This window comes from Kogia breviceps, chromosome 4, assembly GCF_026419965.1.
Source record: "Kogia breviceps isolate mKogBre1 chromosome 4, mKogBre1 haplotype 1, whole genome shotgun sequence".
Classification (NCBI taxonomy): Eukaryota; Metazoa; Chordata; class Mammalia; order Artiodactyla; family Physeteridae; genus Kogia; species Kogia breviceps.
The window spans coordinates 134154117-134169106 of NC_081313.1; the positions used below are offsets into that span (position 1 = coordinate 134154117).

A 14990-nucleotide genomic window follows, 5' to 3' on the forward strand; every position below is an offset into this window, starting at 1 on the left:
GTGGCACGTGGGCTTCGGTAGTTGTGGCTCGCGGACTCTAGAGCGCAGGCTCAGTAGTTGTGGCGCAAGGGCTTAGTTGCTCCGCGGCATGTGGGATCCTCCCGGACCAGGGCTCAAACCCGTGTACCCTACCCTGCATTGGCAGTCAGATTCCCAACCACGGTGCCACCAGGGAAGCCCTGGGTAAGATATGAAAGAATCCTAAGGAAAAACCTGATGGCTTCATAAAACTGTTAACGAAAGGATTGAGTGAACTGGTGAACACTGATATAATTTTTATGGTTTCTATCTGAAAAATTACTGGTTTAAATCTGTGTTTTCCAGCTGTAAGGAAAACCCTTCCCTTCAAACTAATTATGACTTACAGTAATTTGGTAAATTATACCTTTGTAAGCAGAATTGAAATTTATCTTTGCTCTCTATCTGCTCCCTCCAGAAACTGGAAACTTTTAGGTTCCCAGCAGCTTTATCAGATAAATTAGGAAGGCCACCTCCTAACAGGTGTAGGAATCCTGATATTTTGGGGACCTCTAAAAGCGAGAAATACACCAAGGCAAAATTTGATGACGCACTTTTGGCATGGATTTCCTGGCCTAGAGAGGCCTTTTGGGGAATTCAGTCTGAGACTCCTGAGAAATTACACCAGAGTCAGTGTGGAAGAGCCTATGTGGTTGATGGACCAGATTTACTTTAGAAACAAATTAATCTTGATTTGGCTATATTTGACAAAAATGAGGGTAATTTTAGAGAGAAAGAGATATTTCAATGGATATCAAATTCTAATTATGTTTATTGAGGTCTATATTCACTAAGACTCACTTCTCAGATAATTCCTTGCTATTATGTTATATTGTTGCAAAGTTTAATTGAATTATTAATAGGACACTCTAAGGTTTTTTGTTTTTTTTTTGGTACATGGGCCTCTCACTGTTGTGGCCTCTCCCATTGCGGAGCACAGGCTCCGGACGCGCAGGCTCAGCGGCCATGGCTCACGGGCCCAGCCGCTCCGTGGCATGTGGGATCTTCCCGGACCGGGGCATGAACCCGTGTCCCCTGCATCGGCAGGCGGACTCTCAACCACTGCACCACCAGGGAAGCCCTCTAAGTTTGTTTTTGAAACTTAACTCAGTAATCTGTCTTTGGCTGAAGATCAAATGGTCCATGATTTGCAACCAGGAAGTTAATACCAGGCTATGGTCATTTAAATTTAAAGGCTCCCTTAGGTTGGGGACAATTAAACCATACTAGGGATAAACAGCGTGGTAACACTAGGAAATTGGGCTGGGTGCCTCATGGACAATACCAATATAAAACTTCCCTTAAAGATAAGGATTGGTACAGAACAGACTAAGTCAGATGACCTGGGATATACTGGGCTTCACCTAATGGAAGTTCTTGACTTATATTCTTGCTTATGACCTTACTAATACTGCTAACAGTACTATATTTATATTGCCTGTTTTACAAAATTGCTGTTTCTTGCATTACCAAATGTGTGACTGAGCCCCTGATAAAATGATGATATATAGTTCCATATGAGATCAATGATTGTAACAGTGTAACTCTAGATATGGAAAGAAGCAACAAGAGGGAATATTTTCCCGGACCATAAGAGACTAGTAAGACAGGTGGTCCAGAGAATTTTGGCTACTGTTAATAAGGCCTAGTCCAGTAACAGCACACTGAGTGGCCTATCAGCAAAATCTTTGCCAGACCTAGGAATGAACATTCCTAGCACCATGAGATGAAATGGTCATGAAATGCCCCCTAAACCATGGTCAAATTTATGACCCTGAAGGGGCCCTGCCAACTGAAAATTGGCACTTGCCATCTGCCTCTGAAAGGATTAGGTCAATGTCCACTGCAGCCACTGACCTTCAACACACCCTGAAAGGAGTTCAGGGTGGAGATCGGGAATGAAGCACTCTGTGCTCTGGAAAAACTGGCAGAACAGGCCTTCAGATAGTTACATACTTTCAAGAAAAGACTTTATGAGTCCAAATTCTTGCATCTTCTCATATCTAGAAAATCACTAAAATCATTAATGGTGACATCTGCTTTGGCCATTAAGGACAGAAATGCAATTGAAAGTCAAAATGCAGTAGCTGTGGTTCAGACATCCCAGGTAATACTAGGTGGCATTATGGACGTGATTTCAGAGAAGTCCTTGTATTGCTAAGAGCTTGAGTTTTCTGAGCTGTGTCAGACTTGGGATGCCACCAGCCATTCTCAAAACAATGTCTGCTGGCAGCCGGTAGCTGCAACCTTATGGTTTCAAGATATCATCTTGTAACTGTTAAATTTTCAGAAAATGAAATTGCTTTAGCTCAGATAGTAGAAAAGGGAGATGTGTAGTGGCCAACAGCTCCTGTTATGTATATATTAATACCACATTGGAAGTTAAACCTACTTAGATAAAAGCAAACAACTAGCTACCTGGCTACAAGTCTCCTCAAGGTGTGAGGTCCAGACTGGGTTTCAGACTTATTCTTCTGAATTCCTCAGGGAATGAGATTTATTTATTTATTTATTTATTTTTATTATTATTATTTGTAGTACGCGGGCCTCTCACTGTTGTGGCCTCTCCCGTTGCGGAGCACAGTCTCCGGACATGCAGTCTCAGCGGCCATGGCTCACGGGCCTAGCTGCTCCGTGGCATGTGGGATCTTCCTGGACCAGGGCACGAACCCGTGTCCCCTGCATCGGTAGGCGGACTCTCAACCACTGCGCCACCAGGGAAGCCCGAGATTTATTTTGTCTATTAAAATTCTAGTTGTCACTCCTCCAACTACTTTTAATAGGGTCTGTTATACCAAAATGGCAGGCCAAGGTATTGAGATTTTGATCATACAAGACTCTCCAGGACTTAGAACTGAGAAGTATTTCCAATTCAGTGTCTATTCTCCAAATTGAGGCAGGACTATGCCCCATTTTAGCAGAAAGTGGCCAGAGCCGTTGTCATCTAGTTCCCTGAATTGAAACTGAGCGGGACTCTGTGGGGGTCCGGAGTACAAATCCTTTCTGTGTCCTCTGTTTCTTGTTTGTAGGATGTAGGCTTCATTCAGCCTCTTTGACTGTCCAGTCCCTGAGTTCCAAAGGGCAGATTCAAACAGTTGCTAATCATGGACGGGAGGGGATGCAGAAACAGGGGAGGAACAATCAAATGGTGGTGCACCCTTGTGGCAGGGTCCTGGTTCCTCCTCAAGGAGTATGCATAAGAATATCTCTGAGCTCTTCCACAGAGCTGGGGCCCTCACCCAGGTGGAGGATGGTAACTTAAGGCTGAATTCAAGGTTCCTGGAGCACCACTCTGTTACCTCACCACCAACCAATCAGAGGAAAGTCACATACCCTGCAGCCCTCACCCCAAATTTTGCCTTCCTTTTCTGGGCCCAGCAATGACCATTCTGTTAGGCCTCCTGTTTGGCCCCTGTCTATTTCAACTGCTTACAAGGTGCATGTCCAACAGGGTCCAACAGTTTCAGGCTAAACTGCTGTTATTACAAGGGTGAATGCCAGTTTTGGACACAGAATACCTCGATTTAGATCAGGTGGAGAGAGACTTCTACTCTACTAGGCAGGACTATGTCCACTCTCAGCAGGAAGTAGTCACAGAAGAAAGAGACCTCCGCCCCAATTCCCAAGAAGTATCTTGAGTATGAAGTCTCTTAGCAGGGAGTCAGGGGAACCACTAACCGAAACTGCCTGCCCTGGCCAGGCCGATAGTAACCACCTGCATGAGTTCTTACAACAGGAGGTCCTGGTAAAGAACACAGAACTAACAAGGTACCACCAACTGGAAGAATTTGGGAAAGGTCAAAAGGAGAGAGGAGATGCCAATCCATGTGTCCTACCAATCTCCCAGAATCCTTCTTGCTGGAATCCATCTTGGCTGAGTGATGCATGCCCCACCAGAAAGGACCCTGAGTCAGAATGACTGGCCAGAGAGAACCTGGAAACTAACCCCATTACCATAAAACCTGAGACTGCGAGCAACGTGGCAGAGCAATTCTCCTGGATTCCCTTACCCTGCTGCTCTCTACTCTGGTCCCCTTTCCAATAAAGTCTCTTGCTTTGTCAGCACATGTGTCTCCTCAGACAATTCATTTCCAAGTGCTAGACAAGAGCCCACTCTAGGGCCCTGGAAGGGGTCCCCCTTTCTGCAACAAAAAGATGAACTCAGGAAAGTATATGCTCTTCCAATTCTGCACCCCAGTTCCAATGTGTGGGTTTTTCTCCCACATCACCAAGCAATTGATAAGAGAAATGTTCACATATTGAGGTATGGGGAAGTCATTCTGGCTTATACATAAGTTAACTTGAATTTTATGCTAACTAGAATAACCTGTTTGTGGCCTATGAAACATACATTGTACATCTGCTTTAATTATTAAAGAAAAGGGCACAATGACCAGAAGTAAAGAATGTTCATGTTAAAAATAAAGATTAAATGCCTCCATCCCTGGGACGCCAATGCTGGTACTCCTTCAATGATAAGACTCCCCTCCCAGGTGCTAAGGCCATACTGACTCACTGTGTACGTGCTGGTCTGGTTTTTTTTGAAACCTTCAAGAAATATATCCCTGACTTGTTTAATGTTCTCTGTTCTGACAAGACATAAAGCTATGCTGAAAACCATGCTTCTCTGGAGCAGTTTCTCAGAGTTATCTGGAAGGCTGGCTTCTGGTTTATAGTCCTCAGTTTGGCTCAAATAAATCTCTTTTCTTTTTTTTTTTTTTTTCCACCACAGCTTGTGGGATCTTAGTTCCCTGACCAGGGATTGCACCCAGGCCCATGGCAGTGACAGCACGGAGTCCCAATCACTGGACAGCTAGGGAATGCCCAAGGGAAGGGGCACCCAATATTTGGGGTGAGGGTGGCAGCTCATGGACTTTCTTCTGACTGGTTCATGGTAAAGTAATAGGGTGATGTTTCTGTAATCTTAATCATCACCCTTCAGGTTCTAACCAGTCTAGGGTGTAGTGCTTGTGGTCACCATCCTCCACCTGGCTGATGGGGGTGGGCCTTAGTTTCTGCAGAAGAGCTCAAAGATATGTGTCAGATTGTTATGTGTATCCCTTGAGAAGGAGCTAGGACTCTGCTTTATGGCTGAACTATTGTTTTAGCTATCTTTACTTTCCTTGTTTGACAGCTTTTCCTTTGTTTCTACATTCCCTCACTTCCCTAATTAGTAACTGTTTGAGTCTCCTCTTGGGAACTCAGGGAAGGTCTAGGAGACTAAAGTCTTTTTCCATAAATGAGAAATTGGAGACAAAGAGGGGCTTTTGTATCCAGGAGGGCCCTGTAGGGTCCTGCTTGGTTTTGATCTCCCCCATTTCTTTCTTTCTTTTTTTTTTTTTTTGCGGTACGCGGGCCTCTCACTGTTGTGGCCTCTCCCGTCACGGAGCACAGGCTCCGGACGCGCAGGCTCAGCGGCCATGGCTCACAGGCCCAGCCGCTCCGCGGCACGTGGGATCTTCCCGGACCGGGGCGCGAACCCGTGTCCCCTGCATCGGCAGGCAGATTCTCAACCACTGCGCCACCAGGGAAGCCCCAAAAAATGCTCTATTGACCCAAGAAAATATCATCAGTGTTGGCAAAAATTCTAATTAAAATATTTCCATTCAAGAAAACCACAGGGTCAAAGTGCCCCCTTCCTACTGAAGACTCACAATGTTATATATCACTGCCTGAACTCCAGACCCAAATATGCAACTGTCCATGGAACATTCTCTCTTGGACATCCCAAAGCCTCATCAAATATACATACCCAAAGCCAAACTGTTGATCTTCTCTTCCCAAATTGTTCTTCCTCTCAGATACCTGTCTCTGAGACTGGGACTATTACATTCAGTTACTCATGCCAAACACAACAAAAAACCAAGCCCATCATCTCAACATCCAGAGTAGCTCTCAAAATCTGTCCTCTTTCCAGTTCTGCCTCCAATGCCCTCATCCAAGCTTACAGCATCTTCCACATGGATTAACATAACTTGTCTCCCCAAAACCACTCTTGTACTTTCTGATCCATCCTCCACACTGATAGTTTAATAGTTTAAAAGGAAAACCAGAAGATCCAGTGGTTAGGACTCGGCGCTTTCACTGCCGGGACCAGGTTCGATCCCTGGTCGGGGAACTAAGATCCTGCAAGCCCTGCAAGCCCTGCAGCACGGCCAAAAAAAAAAAAAGGGAAATCAGGACCTTTCTTCCAGTAAAGGCAGTCTAGATATTTTGGACAAAACCTCCTGCTGAAGACAGCTAAAGGAGCTGGACAAATGCTCATACAATTCTTACACACACACACACACACACACACACACACACACACACACACACACACACGTTTTTTTTGGGGGGGGGGGGCGCCGCAGCACAGCTTGCAGGATCTTAGTTCCCTGACCAGGGATCAAACCTGAGCTCCGGGCAGTGAAAGCCTGGAATCCTAACCACTGGACAGCCAGGGAATTCTCTCTCCCCCCCCCCACACACACTCACTTACTCACTCTTAAAAGCATCAAAGAGCTAACAAGATATTGAGGAACTGCTGTGCCGAGGTCCCAGGGAGGACAGGATTCCAAAGAGGTGACCCTAATACTTGATGCTGTGGTTGCCCCCAGCAAATTTTGCCAATTGGAAAGAAGTGGCTGAGAGGTCAAGCTCACCTCTAGTGGCCTTGCATGGCTAGAGACAAAAATCAGAGTCAAGGGCCTGCCAAGGCCAGGGGGTGGGGGGGACTGACAAACCAGCCTGACACTGGATTCAGCCCCAGAGGACTACATCCCAGAAGTAGGGTTAACTGAAAGCAAACCAGCCCTGCCCTGAATGGCAGTCAAGCTCTGACTCATCCAGGTGCCCCAGAAAACATCATGCCCTAAGTATGAACTAACATGATCTCAGTTTGCTAATCCCTCCAGGCACCTGGCAAAAGCAATAGAAAATTCTCCTTGAATGACAAAATCACCCCATTTCAAATTATCTCTACAAATAATTTCACAAACACAATATTCAACATACAAAAATAACCAGACACAGGAGGAAGCAAGATTCCTTGAGCAAAAACCTTTGGAAATCGTAATCAACAGAAATAGAGCTGGAGGAACTCCAGACTATAAAACAAATTATACTTACTATGTTTAAGAAATTAAATACTAAAATTGAAAATTTCAGCAGGGAACTGGGAACTCCATAAAATTATATATCATATGCAAAAACAGAATAAATAGAAACTCAAAACTCAAATTTAAACTGAATGGATGAGTTTAACAGCAGATTTGACACAGTTGAAGAATGAATTAGAGAACAGGAAAGCTTCTCAGAAGAAATGAACCAGAAAGAAGTATGGGAAGGCAAAAAGATGGAAAATACAGAAGCTATGGAAGTTACAAGATCTGACATATTTCTAATTGCAGTTCCAGAAGGAAAGAAAAAAGAGAGACCAGAACAGAGGCAACATTCAAAAGATGGGTTAAGGTAGCTCAGTGGTTCAGAATCTGCCTGCCAATGCAGGGGACACGGGTTTGATCCCGGGTCTGGGAGGATCCTACATGCTGCGGAGCAACTCAGCCCGTATGCCACAACTACTGAGCCTGTGCTCTAGAGGCTGTGAGCCACAACTACTGAAGCCCACATGCCTAGAGCCCGTGCTCCACAACAAGAGAAGCCACCTCAATGAGAAGGCCGGCACCGCAATGAAGAATAGCCCCCACTCACCACAACTAGAGAAAGCCCGTGCATAGCAATGAAGACCCAATGCAGCCAAAAATAAAATAAATAAATTTTTTTAAAAAGATGGGTTGAGAATATCCCAGAATGGATGGAAGATATTAATCTACAGATCTGAGAACTCAAATGGATCCCAACCAGAATAAATAAAAAGAAATCCATGTCTTGACCCAACATAGTGAAAATGTAGAAAATCAAAGACAAATAGAAAAATGGTAAAAGCATCCAGAGGAAAACAGGTTATAATGCTGGTCATTTACCTCTTGTCTCTCAGGTCTCAGCCCACCCTTCCATAACCTTCTCTGTGATGTTGGGGCAAGGGTCTGAAAACCGTATTTCCCAGCCCCCCTTACCAGCTGACTTTCTGTTCCATTTGGCCAATGGGAGGCACTAAAGGGAGATCAACAGGTGGGAGAAGGGGATTCCTTCCTGAAGCTTTGCTTCAGCAGTCTCAGCTCCTTTCAACGCTCCCAGTACCAGTCACACCAAACCCCTTCCCAGGTAATAGCCCAAGCCAGCAGGGCCCTTCTTATGGTCAGAGTCCCAGCTGCAGGTCCTCCTCCAAGCCCGTAGGTCCTGCTAACCCTGCCTCTTCCCTTTTATCCTCCCAGGCCAAGGGGTGGCAGCTGCTTCCTGTAATTACTAATATCTGGGTAAACTCAGCATCCTCTTTTGCTCTTGCAGCCTTCAAAAATCTGTGTAAACAATCCATCTTTTGTATTATATCCCCTTTGTTTGAAAAAACAAACATAGTTTATATTTTCCTGGGTGTACCCTAAGCGCTACAGAACTCTTGAAAGAAGCCACAGTGTGGTAGACAGCATTACTGTCCCCAATTACAGTCATCCCTCAGTATCCACAGGGGATTGGTTCTAAGATGCTCAAGTCCCTTATATAAAATGGTGTAGAATTTGCACACAACCTACACACATCCTCCCATATACTTTAAATCATCTTTAGATTACTTACAGTACTTAATACATTGTAAATGCTAAGTAAATAGTAGGCAGGCACAGAGCAAATTCAAGTTTTACTTATGGAAGTTCCTGGAGTTTTTTCCAAATATTTTTGATCTATGGTTGGTTGAATCCACAGATGCAAAACCCCTGGATATGGAAGGTCAACTGTATTTGCCACCAATCCCCATGGGAGGCTAGTATTTTTCCACCCTGCTGAAGTCAGGCATTGGCCAATAACATGTGTGGATAAACAACATCTGCCACCACTTCTCAGCAAAAGCTTTACAAACCATCACATGATTTTGCCATGGTTCTTTTCCCTCTGCTAGGAGACTAGCATGTCCCAGGTAGGAGCTGCAGCCAACACTTGCAGAAAATGGAAATGAAGCTAGAAACAAATCTCTGTTGTTGCAAACCAAGGAGATTCAGGGGCTGTTTGTTACTGCATCATACTCTAGCAAAACCTGACTGATTGACAATATTCGACTACATCTGGCTCCTCAACAGCAAAAATGGAAGCCAGCAGATGGCTGAACAATAGCTTCAATGTACTAAAAAGAAAACTAGTGCCAACTTAGAATTCTATACACAGAGACACTATCCTTTAAGAAGAAACATTAAATAAACACATTGTCATAAAAAACTGAGAGAGCATGCCACCAGGAGACCATTATACATTGAAGGAATTCTAAAGGCTGTTCTGCAGAGAGAAGGAAAATTATCTGAGATGGCATATCACGGATGCTGGAAGGAATGAAGGACAAAGACCACGGTAAATACGTGGGTCAATCGAATTGAAAATTGGCTGAGTGAAAGAAAAATAATAAAGTCTGTGGAGGGACTTCCCTCATGGTCCAGTGGGTCAGACTCCATGTTCCCAATGCAGGGGGCCCGGGTTTGATCCCTGATTGGGGAACTAGATCCCGCATGCATGCCACAACTAAGAGTCCACATGCTGCAACTAAGAAGTCCACATGCTGCAACTAAGACCCGGCACAGCCAAAATAAATAAATAAATAAATAAATAAATAAATAAATGTTAAAAAAAAAAAAAAGCCTGCAGAGTTATACAGAGAACAGTAGCTCGGAAATCAAAGGGTAGTGACTGGAATTTAAGTGTTCTAAGGTCTTCGCACAGTCACCAGTAAGGAGATACACTGATATTTTATAGCCCCTGATACGCGCTGAGAAGGCACACATCTCTGTGGTACCCTTCCCCATGCTGCTTAGCCTCAGATAAACACAAGCTGAGGATATTCTACAACACACCTGGTCAGTGCTCTTCAAAAAGTGAGGTCACAAAAGATGAGGAAGGATTAAGGAAACGCCAGAGCCTGGAGGAGACTAAGAAGACATGACAACTAAACGCCTTGTGGGGTGCTGGGCTGGATCCTGAACCAGAAAGGGGGCATTAGTAGAAAAACTGGTTGAATGCAAATGAAGTCCACAATTTACAGTACCAAACCGCTGTTAACTTCTCAGTTGTCAACACTGTACCTGGTTATGTCTGACATTAACATGAGTGGAGGCTGAGTCAAGGGTATAAGCAAACTCCACTATTTTTGTAACTTTTCTCTAAGACCAAAACTATTTCAAAATTAAGTCTAAACACAAATCACCCAAAAACACTGACTGTTAACATTTCTGGTGAATTTTCTGCCTGTTCCTTATCTTGCACGGGGTGATGTTCTACGCTCCACATAAGTAAGATCATGTCAGACACGTGGTTTTATTCTAAACCAGGCTTTCGGAGATGTTACCATGTTTAAATATTACAACAGGCATCATCACCCTCATTTTACAAATAAGGAAATTAAGGTCTAGAGCAGGTTAAAGGTCATACAGTTAATAAAGGCCCAGACTCAAGGTGAGTGCAGGTCCCCTGACACTAAATTCCAGAATTGCACTAACCCAATTTTTGAAGAGTAAGTTCATCCACTTGTTCACGTATGCACTCGACCATACCCCACACCTGCTGCGGGGAGACAGTCTAGGAGACCATGATCCCACCATTAACCTGCTTCCATGCTAACGGTTTTACACTGCAGCCCAGGGCCCCCAGCCACACAGCCTGCCTGGTGTGACTGGGTAGGACAAGGTGATGTGCCCCTGCAATAAAGGACTCATTGCCCAGCTGCAAGGAGTGTGGCTGGATGACAGTGCCCAGCTAACTGCATATTCTGGGTCCATCTCAGCTTTCAGATGGAGGTCACACTCTTCTCTGGTCACACTTCACTCTTCTCTGGAAGTCAGCAAGGCAGTAGCATAAGGACCTTATACCTATTCGATGAGGGACCCTCCAATAGGCAGTTAGATCTGGAGCCCCTCGCTGGGCACAGTTGTTAGGGTCTGTATCTGCTGGTGGTGTCCTCTGCCCAATCCTGCTCCCTTCCCTTTCCTTTCATAGATGTTCCCCCAATAAACTCTCCCTTTCGTAACTCCATCTCAGCATCTGCTGCCCAGAGGATGGACCTGCAACTGTTCAGTAGATTTGCGGACCTTCCCACTGGCTCCTGTGGGTAAACTAACCCAGGGACAATGGGTGGGGTGGTCTTTGTCCCTGTCAGCCTGGTAAGCCCCCTGAGGCTAAAAGCTGTGTTCAGAGTAAGAGACTGGTCCAGGGCCTGACCTCCCTGATGTCCACACCACATACACAATCCTGTGCCCATCCTGCCAACAGACCTACCAGAGCTATGGACCAACTCTCACTTGGAGGACCTTGAGGACCAAGTGAGGACCTGTGTGTGGTCAGGATGTCAGAGGAGGTGGAGCAGTGGGAGGGGGAACGGCTGCCCGAGGAGGTTTGGTCAGAGGGTGGGGTGGGGGCATGCCAGGCAGGTGAGGGTATGTGCCAGCCTGTCTGGCTCTCCTGTGTAGGGCCAAATGAATGTCTGCATACAGGCCGCAGCCGTCACCAGTCTCTTAGTCTGAGTCGAGCCTCTGTGGGTTGGGGATGGAAGCCAGATAGGCAGTCTGTGTCAGGCATATCTACTCAGTGGGCTGAGGAAGGGGAACAAAGCAGGGGCCTGGGGAAACCTCTGCCTGGGCAGAAGACACAGGGGAGAGGGCTGATTTGCAGACTTCCAAGGTCTGTGGTGTTTCATATATTAGGGCCCAGGGCAGGGCATGGATAAATGGAAGGGCAGATGAGGTGCCTGCTGGGTGGACATGTGAGTAAGGGGGTGCGTGGGTGGTCAAGTAGCTGAGATCCCCAAGACCACGACCTAACTGGTCAGGCCTGTGGCTCCCACCCATCGTGGGAAGCATTCCTGTCTTGGCACTGAAGCCTGCACTTCAGCACATTAGCAATCTTTTCCACACATGCAGGAGTCCTACAGGTGACCCCAAGGTCATTCCTCCTGGCCCTCCCTTGAGGGCAAGAGAGAGGAATGAGCTTCCTTGTTCCCTCTCAGGAGAACAGTGACCCTGCTGCTGGTGGAGGGCAAAGCAGAGACCACCAGGTGGCCCTACCTGGCAGACCCTGAGGAGTCTGAACCCTTCATACCTATGAAATCACCCGGCCTAAAATAAATGCATATTACAATTTAAAATGCTTGTCTACACTGAAATATTGATGGATGAAATATCATAATGTCTGGTTTTTGCTTTAAAATAACCCGGAGTGGACTTCCCTGGCAGTCCAATGGTTAAGACTCCGTGCTTCCAATGCGGGGGGCACAGGTTCAATCCCTGGTCAGGGAACTAAGATCCCACATGCTGAGTGGTGTGCCCAAAAATAAATAAGATAAAGTAACCTGGAGTGGTGGAGGGGCTGGGGGCATGGGGGAGGGTTTATATGGAGATGAATAAAATCAGATGATGGGGTGATGGATACCTGGAGGTATTTTATTCTCTTCTCTTTACCTCTGTGCATGTTTGGAAATGTCCATAATTAAGCTTTAAAAGTAATCTAGGTAAAGTCTTTGTTAAAAAAAAAGTGCTCTAGGGCTTCCCTGGTGGCGCAGTGGTTGAGAGTCCACTTGCTGATGCAGGGGACACGGGTTCGTGCCCCGGTCCCGGAGGATCCCACATGCCGCGGAGCGGTTGAGCCTGTGAGTCATGGCCGCTGAGCCTGCAGGTCCCGAGCCTGTGCTCCGCAACGTGAGAGGCCACAGAGGTGAGAGGCCCGCGTACCAAAAAAAAAAAAAAAAAAAAAAAAGCTCTACTGATAGCACCTTTCAGTGAACACTGGAATATGAAAATCTAAGTTCACTTCAGTGTAGTTTTTTTCTTTAAAAAAATTCTAATTGTGGTAAAATAAATGTCACACAATTTACCATCTTAACTATCTTCAAGTGTGCAGTTCAGTATGAGGTACATTTATATTGGGCCACTGATCTCCACAACCCTTTCATCTTGCCATGGACTTCCCCAGACTTCTCTCAATCCTTCCCCCTCCCTCCCATACTTCTCCACTGCCTGCCACCCAAGGGACTGGAGCCCAGGTGTCACAAGTTCCAGGGCAAGATTCCCTGCTACCACCCTGGGTGGCAGCTGGGCCTGGGCCTGGCTGTGGGCCCAGTGGGCTGGCCAGGCAGCCTGGACTTCTGGGCAGCTTTCACACTGCAGTCCTGCTGGCTCCTGCAGATCTGAACTCTCTGTCCCAGGGCAGGCACCTGAGCAAGTCCAGGCAGCTCTCAGCTTCCACCTCCACCTGTTGGCCTGAGGCTGCCCCAGGTCACCAGGGGAGGGTGGGCAGGGAGGGCAAGAGAGGTGAACTCAGGCTCCTCCCCAGCACGAGTGACTCAAGGAGGGGAGTCCGGGTCCCAGGAGTCCACTTTCAGCCCAGGGCGTGGGGTGCAGGCAGGTGAGCAGGGTCCTACTCCCTCCACCCCTACAGCCACAATGCCCCAGTCGTGACACAGCTCTCAGGTTTAGAACAATCTTGGACCTGGCAGAAGCTACAGCGGGCACCAAGAATTACCTGTTAGCCTGCTCTTGCCGTGGTCTGAAATCCTCAGTTGCTGCCTCTCCAGGAACAGCCAGCTCTCCTCCCTCCTTCCTCCTCCCTTGGGCTAGGGCCTAGCCCCAGGAGACAAGAGAGGACAAAGGAGGGCAAGGAGTGAAGAGCGGGTTGGGGGGGGACACACAGCTGTGAAGCCTCTGTAAATGCCAGTTCTTTCCCAAGGGTTAAGCCATTTCATTTATGACCTGGTTCTGCCTGTTTACAAGTGAAGAAACTGAGGCTCAGAGAGGTCACCAGGAAGTTACAGACTCAGGATTACAGCTAGGGCCGCCTTGCTTCATCTTCCTCCTCCTGGTTAGAAAGCAGTCATGAAGTGGCTTTTTTGCAGATGGTGGGTTGGAGCTGAGTATGGTCAACCGTCAGGTTTGGAGAGGCACTGGGGGACGTGGACTGGAGGCTCAGAACTCATTGTCTCCTGGGGGTGACAGCCAGATGACCCACAAGTGCCGATGCACTGCATCAAGCACTGTCCCAGTGACAGAGGATGGGGGAGTGGTTTTGCCTTGGCGGTGGGAGGAGGGGCCCTGGGCACAGTGGATGCCCTTAATGGATTTTCCCAACAACAAGCACTTACAGATGAGGACACTGAGGCAGTCCCCAGCACAGAGGTCTGTGAGGCAGGGGCCAGACCTGGGCCTGAAGGAGCTGTGGGACCAGTCCTGAAGATGGGACGCCACCTCTCAAGCAGAGGAGAGTGGAGACATAATGCATAGGCTGGAAAGTGCCCTCCAGGGCAGAGTGGGGAGAAAAGAGGACAATTCCAAGCCTCCATGGGTGGCTCCAGGGTTTTATAGTCTTGGCCACTCACAAGTAGCATGGATGCACATACTACCCAACCCAGGGAAACTGACCCAACACAACGTGACTGCGTGCTGGGTGGGGGTTAACAGCCTTCCCAGCCACTTTAAGTCAGGCTCTGTGGCAAGCATTCTGAACTTCTGATCAACCTTCCCCATAAGGAGGAGAACGACAAACTGACATTTACAGATGCCTACTATCTGCCAAGATACTGTGCTGCGCGCATGTGCATCACAGATGATACTTCATTTAATCCTCCCAGCCAAATTATGATCCCCTTTTTGAGATGAGAAAACCAAGGTGCAGAGAAAGAAATGAAGTTGTCCAAGCCCAGCCGATTCAGGAAGTGGGTGCACCCAGGGAGCTTCTTTCCCTTCCCCGGCCCCAGGCCTTAAGTGCCTTGCCCCTTGACATCTGGGCAGTGTGGCTCCTGAGCCAACTCCACAGTCTGAGGGCAGGTGGCCCAAGCAGAGGTATCTGCCCTGTGAGCCCAGGAAGGTGAGCAAAGTTCACTGCATACAACCCTCATCCCCGCCCACTCTGGC

The 14990-nt window shown here is 47.1% G+C and overlaps 1 long non-coding RNA gene across 1 annotated transcript in view; it reads right to left on the reverse strand.

The window, feature by feature from the left end:
• LOC131755267 (uncharacterized) overlaps positions 1–14990 on the reverse strand; it is a 52709-nt gene that overhangs the window by 37091 nt on the left and 628 nt on the right. The gene's annotated exons all lie outside the window — the stretch shown is intronic.